Here is an 8,214-nt window from a genome sequence, read left to right on the forward strand (position 1 = left end):
GAACATACTAGTTTGCAGGGATGAGGTAGTGGCACTGATCATACAGCTCTGCAGGTATGAGGTGGTGTCACTGAAGATACAGCTGTGCAGGGATGAGGTGGTTGCACTGATCATGCAGCTCTGTGGGGAGGAGTTGGTGGCACTGATCATGCAACTCTGCAAGGACGAGGTGTTGGCACTGATCATACAGCTTTGCGGGGACAATGTGGTTGCACTGATTATACATCTCTTTAGGGACAAGTTGGAGGCACTGATCATGCAGTTCTGCAGGGATGAGGTTGTGGCACTGATCATACAGCTCTACAGGGATGAGATAGTGGCTCAGATCATACAGCTCTGCAGGGACGAGGAGGTGGCACTGATCATACACCTCTGCGGGGACAATGTGGTGACACTGATTATACACGTCTGTGGCGACAAGGTGCTGGCACTGATCATACAGCTCTGCAGGGAGGAGGTGGTGGCACTGATCATACAGCTCTGCAGGGAGGAGGTGGTGGCACTGATCATACAGCTCTGAAGGGAATAGGTGGTGGCACTGATCATAAAGTTCTGCAGTGACGAGGTAGTGGCACTAATCATACAGCTCAGCAGGGAGGAGGTGGTGGCACTGATCATACAGCTCAGCAGGGAGGAGGTGGTGACACTGATTATACAGCTCTGCAGGGATGAGGTAGTGGCACAGATCCTACAGACCTGCAGGGACAAGGTGGTGGCACTAATCATACAGCTTTGCGGGGACAATGTGGTTGCACTGATTATACATCTCTTTAGGTATAAGTTGGAGGCACTGATCATGCGGTTCTGAAGGGATGAGGTTGTGGCACTGATCATACAGCTCTGCAGGGATGAGGTAGTGGCACAGATCATACAGCTCTGCAGGGATGAGGTAGTGGCACAGATCATACAGCTCTGCAGAGAGGAGATGGTGACACTGATTATACAGCTTTGCAGTGAGGATATGGTGGCACTGATCATACAGCTCTGCGGGGACAATTTGATGGCACTGATCATACAGCTCTGCTCGGACAAAGTGTTGGCACTTATGATACAGCTTTGTGGGGACAAGGTGGTGGCACTGATCATACAGCTCTGCAGTGACGAGGTCGTGGCACTGATCATGCAGTTCTGCAGGGATGATTCAGTAGCACAGATCATACAGCCCTGCAGGGATGAAGTGGTGGCACTGATCATACAGCTCTGCAGGGAAAAGTTGGTGACACTGATCATACACCTCTGTGGCGACAAGGTGGTGGTACTGATCATACAGCTCTGCAAGGACCAGGTGGTGGCATTGATCATAAAGCTCTGCAGGGATGAGGTGGTGGCACTGATCATACAGCTCTGCAGAGAGGAGGTGGTGGCACTGATTATACAGCTTTAGAGGGAGGAGATGGTGGCACTGATCATACAGCTCTGTGGGGACAATTTGATGGCACTGATCATACAGCTCTGCTCGGACAAAGTAGTGGCACTTATGATACAGCTTTGCGGGGACAAGGTGGTGGCACTGAACATATAGCTCAGCGTGGACAAGGTGGTGGCTCTGATCTTAAAGCTCTATAAGGATTAGGTGGAGGTACTAATCATACAGCTCTGCAGGGAGGAGGTGGTGGCCCTGATCATACAGCTCTGCGGGGACAAGATGGTGGCACTAATCATAAAGCTCTGCAGGGATGAGGTGGTGGCACTGATCATACAGCTTTGCGTGGACAAGGTGGTGGCACTGATCATGTAGCCCTGAGCGGAGGACGTGGTGGCACTGATCATACAGCTCTGCAAGGAAAAAATAACTCAAAGATGGATGGGAATGAGAAATCCCACAGGATAAAAAAGATGCTACATGAATGATAAAAATAATAACAATGATAATAATAAATGGCACAATTTTTATTTTTTTAAATAAAGATGCCTTTATTAAAATATTGACACAACAATTAAGTGCATTAAAATATATATATATATATATATATATATATATATATATTAGAGTATACAATCACATTAGCCATGTGTTTATGGATAATGGAAAACCAATCCATATCAAAAATTCTTAATTAATGAACCAGGTACAAAAATGCATATATATAGTGACACAAGGATAATTACATAAAAAGAAAATAAATATATGTATAATGAATGTGCCCAAAGTGCAGAGGTGCAGCTGTGCAAAAAATTCAAATCGCACTAAGGCGTGTGCAACAAAACACAAGGTGTAAAATACCTGTAAGCCGATTGACGCTACGTGAGTTGTATAAGAACATGCCCCCACGGGCGTTTCAGAAATAAATCTCCTTCGTCAGGTGGATAGATACGCCTGCAAGGAGTAGGCGGTGGCACTGATCATACAGCTCTGCGGGGACTAGGTGGTGGTAATGATCATACAGCTCTGTGCTGACCAACTGGTGGCACTGATCATACAGCTTTGCGGTGACAATGTGGTGGCACTGATTATACAGTTCGGCGGCGACAGGGTGGTGACACTGATCATACAGCTCTGCATGGAAAGGTGGTGGCACTGAACAAACAGCTCTGCAGGGAAAAGGTGGTGGCACTGAACATACAGCTCAGCGCGGACAGGGTGGTGGCACTGATCAGACAGCTCTACAGGGAGGAGGTGGTGGCACTGAACATACTTGTTTGCCGGGATGAGGTAGTGGCACTGAACATACAGCTCAGCGAGGACAAGGAGGTGGTACTGATCAGACAGCTCTACAGGGAGGAGGTGGTGGCACTGAACATACTTGTTTACAGGGATGAGGTAGTAGCACTGAACATACAGCTCTGCAGGGATGAGGTGGTTGCACTGATCATACAGCTCTTTGGGAAGGAGGCGGTGGCACTGATCATAAGGCTCTGCAGGGACCAGGTTGTGTCACTGATCTTACAGCTCTGCATGGATGAGGTGGTGGCACTGATCATACAGTTCTGCAGGGAGGAGGTGGTGGCACTGATCATACAGCTTTGCGGGGACAATGTGGTGGCACTGATTATATATGTCTTTAGGGATAAGTTGGAGGCACTGATCATGCGGTTCTGCAGGGATGAGGTTGTGGCACTGATCATACTGCTCTGCGGGGACAAGGTGGTGACACTGATCATACACCTCTGCGGCGACAAGGTGGTGGTACTGATCATACAGCTCTGCAGGGAGGAGGTGGTGGCACTGATCACACAGCTCTGAAGGGAATAGGTGGTGGCACTGATCATACAGCTCTGCAGGGAATAGATGGTGGCACTGATCATAGAGTTCTGATGATATTGGAGACTGCGGACAGACTGTCACTGGCGTTCTGTATTACAGAGGGGTAAGGTCGGGGGAAGACGTATACAGTTGTGTGTCATCAGCATAAAGATGCTACCGAAAGCCAAATTTGCTGATGGTCTGTCCAATTGGGGCTGTATAGAGCAAGAAGAGATGGGGGCCAAGGACTGAGCCCTGAGGTACCCAGAAAGCAAGAGGAAGAGGAGATGAAGTGGAGCCAGCGAACAAAACACTGAAGAACTCTGCAGAGACGAGGTGGTGGCACCGATCATACAGGTCAGCAGGGACGAGGTGGTGGCACTCATTATAGAGCTCTGCAGGGATGAAGTGGTGGCACTGATCATACAGCTCTGCGGGGAGGAGGAGGTGGCACTGATCATACAGGCCAAAATTGGGGTACTGTGTATGGCATGCGGATGGAGAGCACATTGATGCTGGAAAGAGCATTTGTGTTGCAGTCAGGAGGGCAGGACAGATCTAAGCTCTCTCCCCACGGATCCGGCGGGCTAGCTGGATATATTTGGGCATGATGGTGACCCTCTTAGCGTGGATCGCGCACAGATTTGTGTCCTCAAACAGCCAAGATGGTGGCACTGATCATACAGCTCTGCATTGACGAGGTGGTGGAACTGTTCATGCAGTTCTGCAGGGATGAGGTTGTGGCACTGATCATACAGCTCTGCAGGGAGGAGAGGAGGTAGTGGCACAGATCATACAGCCCTGCAGTGACGAGGTGGTGGCACTGAACATACTTGTTTGCCGGGATGAGGTAGTGGCACTGATTATACAGCTCTGCAGGGATGAGGTGGCGGCACTGAAGATACAGGTCTGCAGGGATGAGTTGGTTGCACTGATCATAAGGATCTGCAGGGACAAGGTTGTGTCACTGATCTTAAAGCTCTGCAGGGATGAGGTGGTGGCACTGTTCATACAGTTCTGCAGGGAGGAGGTGGTGGCACTGATCATACAGCTCTGTGTGGATAAGATGGTGGCAATGATCATACAGCTCTACAGGGAGGAGGTGGTGGCACTGAACATACTTGTTTACAAGGATAAGGTAGTGGCACTGATCATACAGCTCTGCAGGGATGAGGTGGTGGCACTGACGATACAGCTCTGCAGGGATGAGGTGGTTGCACTGATCATACAGCTCTTTGGGGAGGAGGCGGTGGCACTGATCATAAGGCTCTGCAGGGACAAGGTTGTGTCACTGATCTTACAGCTCTGCATGGATGAAGTGGTGGCACTGATCATACAGTTCTGCAGGGAGGAGGTGGTGGCACTGATCATACAGCTCTTCAGGGAGGAGGTGGTGGCACTGATCACACAGCTCTGCAGGGAGTAGGTTGTGGCACTGATAATACAGCTCTGTGTGGCTAAGATGGTGGCACTGATCATACAGCTCTGCAGGGAGGAGTTGGTGGCACTGATCATACAGCTCTGCAGGGAAGAGGAGGTGACACTTATCATACAGATCTGCAAGGATGAGGTGTTGGCACTGATCATACAGCTTTGCGGGGACAATGTGGTTGCACTGATCATACACCTCTGCGGTGACAAGGTGGTGGTACTGATCATACAGCTCTGCATGGAGAAGGTGGTGGCACTGATCACACAGCTCTGAAGGGAATAGTTGGTGGCACTGATCATACAGTTCTGCAGTGACGATTTGGTGGCACTAATGGTACAGCTCTGCAGGGATGAGGTAGTGGCACAGATCATACAGCTCTGCGGGGACAATGTGGTGACACTGATCATAGAGCCCTGCAAGGGCCAGGTGGTGGCACTGATCATAAAGATCTGCAGGGAAGAGTTGGTGGCACTGATCATACAGCTCTGCGGGGACAATGTGGTGACACTGATCATAGAGCCCTGCAAGGGCCAGGTGGTGGCACTGATCATAAAGATCTGCAGGGAAGAGTTGGTGGCACTGATCATACAGCTCTGCAGGGACGAGGTGTTGGCACTTATCATACAGCCTTGCGCAGACAAGGTGGTGGCACTGATCATACATCTTTACGGGGACAATGTGGTTGTACTGATTATACATCTCTTTAGGGATAAGTTGGAGGCACTGATCATGTGGTTCTGCAAGGATGAGGTTGTGGCACTGATCATACAGCTCTGCAGAGAGGAGGTGGTGGCACTGATCATACAGCTCTGTGTGGACAATTTGATAGCACTGATCATACATCTCTGCTCGGACAAAGTGGTGGCACTTATGATACAGCTTTGCGGGGACAAGGTGGTGGCACTGAACATATAGCTCAGCATGGACAAGGTGGTGGCTCTGATCTTATAGCTTTGCAAGGATGAGGTGGAGGTACTAATCATACTGCTCTGCAGGGAAGAGGTGGTGGCACTGATTATACAGCTCAGCGCGGACAAGGTGGTGGCACTGATCAGACAGCTCTACAGGAAGGAGGTGGTGGCACTGAAAATACTTGTTTGCCGGGATGAGGTAGTGGCACTGAATATACAGCTCTGCAGGGGTGAGGTGGTGGCACTGAAGATACAGTTCTGCAAGGATGAGGTGGTTGCACAGATCATAAGTCTCTGCAGGGACAAGGTTGAGTCACTGATCTTAAAGCTCTGCAGGGATGAGGTGGTGGCACTGATCATACAGTTCTGCGGGGAGGAGGTGGTGGCATTGATCATACAGCTCTGCAGGGAGGAGGTGGTGGCACTGATCACACAGCTCTGCAGGGAGTAGGTGGTGGCACTGATCATACAGCTCTGTGTGGATAAGATGGTGGCAATGATCATGCAGCTCTGCAGGGAGGAGTTGGTGGCACTGATCATACAGCTCTGCAAGGATGAGGTGTTGGCACTGATCATACAGCTTTGCGGGGACAATGTGGTTGCACTGATTACATATCTCTTTAGGGATAAGTTGGAGGCACTGATCATGCGGTTCTGCAGGGATGAGGTTGTGGCACTGATCATACATCTCTGCGGGGACAAGGTGGTGGTACTGATCATACAGCTCTGTAGGGAGGAGGTGGTGGCGCTGAACATACAGCACTGCTGGGAAAGGTGGTGGCACTGAACATACAGCTCAGCGTGGACAAAGTGGTGGTACTGATCAGACAGCTCTACAGGGAGGAGTTGGTGGCACTGAACATACAGCACTGCAGGGAAAGGTGGTGGCACTGAACATACAGCTCAGCACGGACATAGTGGTGGTACTGATCAGACAGCTCTACAGGGATGAGGTGGTGGCACTGAAGATACAGCTCTGCAGGGATGAGGTGGTTGCACTGATCATACAGCACTGTGGTGAGGAGGCGGTGGCACTGACCATAAGGCTCTGCAGGGACAAGGTTGTGTCACAGATCTTACAGCTCTGCAGGGATGAGGTGGTGGCACTAATTATACAGTTCAGCAGGGAGGAGGTGGTGGCACTGATCATACAGCTCTTCAGGGAGGAGGTGGTGGCACTGAACACACAGCTCTGCAGGGAGAAGTTGGTGGCACTGATCATACAGCTCTGCAGGGAAGAGGTGGTGACACTGATCATACACCTCTGCGGCCACAAGGTGGTGGTACTGATCATACAGCTCTGCAGGGAGGAGGTGGTGGCACTGATCACACAGCTCTGAAAGGAATAGGTGGTGGCACTGATCATACAGTTCTGCAGTGACGAGGTGGTGGCACTAACCATACAGTTCTGAAGTGACTAGGTGGTGGCACTAATCATACAGCTTTGCAGGGATGAGGTAGTGGCACAGATCGTACAGCTCTGCAGGGAAGAGGTGGTGACACTGATCATACAGTTTTGCAAGGATGAGGTGTGGCACTGATCATACAGCTTTGCGGGGACAATGTGGTTGCACTGATTATATATATCTTTAGGGATAAGTTGGATGCACTGATCATGCGGTTCTGCAGGGATGAGGTTGTGGCACTGATCATACAGCTCTGCGGGGACAAGGTGGTGACACTGATCATACACCTCTGCGGCGACAAGGTGGTGGTACTGATCATACAGCTCAACAGGGAGGAGGTGGTGGCACTGATCATACAGCTCTGAAGGGAATAGGTGGTGGCACAGATCATACAGCTCTGCAGGGAATAGATGGTGGCACTGATCATACGGTTCTGATGATATTGGAGACTGCGGGCAGACAGTCACTGGCGTTCTGTATTACAGAGGGGTAAGGTCGGGGGAAGACGTATACAGTTGTGTGTCATCAGCATAAAGATGGTACCGAAAGCCAAATTTGCTGATGGTCTGTCCAATTGGGGCTGTATAGAGAGGGAAGAGATGGGGGCCAAGGACTGAGCCCTGAGGTACCCAGACAGCAAGAGGAAGAGGAGATGAAGTGGAGCCAGCGAACAAAACACTGAAGAACTCTGCAGGGACGAGGTGGTGGCACCGATCATACAGGTCAGCAGGGACGAGGTGGTGGCACTCATTATAGAGCTCTGACGGGATGAAGTGGTGGCACTGATCATACAGGCCAAAATTGGGGTACTGGGTATGGCATGCGGATGGAGAGCACATTGATGCTGGAAAGAGCATTTGTGTTGCAGTCAGGAGGGCAGGACAGATCTAAGATCTCTCCCCACGGATCCGGCGGGCTAGCTGGATATCTTTGGGCATGATGGTGACCCTCTTAGCGTGGATCGCGCACAGATTTGTGTCCTCAAACAGCCAAGATGGTGGCACTGATCATACAGCTCTGCATTGACGAGGTGGTGGAACTGTTCATGCAGTTCTGCAGGGATGAGGTTGTGGCACTGATCATACAGCTCTGCAGGGAGGAGAGGAGGTAGTGGCACAGATCATACAGCCCTGCAGTGACGAGGTGGTGGCACTGATCATACAGTTCTGCAGGGACAAGGTGGTGACACTGATCATACACCTCTGCAGCGACAAGGTGGTGGTACTTATCATACAGCTCTGCGAGGACCAGGTGGTGGCACTGATCATAAAGCTCTGCAGA

The sequence above is a fragment of the Dendrobates tinctorius genome, unplaced genomic scaffold, assembly GCF_039654945.1.
Source record: "Dendrobates tinctorius isolate UK_male_01 unplaced genomic scaffold, ASM3965494v1 ptg000202l, whole genome shotgun sequence".
Classification (NCBI taxonomy): Eukaryota; Metazoa; Chordata; class Amphibia; order Anura; family Dendrobatidae; genus Dendrobates; species Dendrobates tinctorius.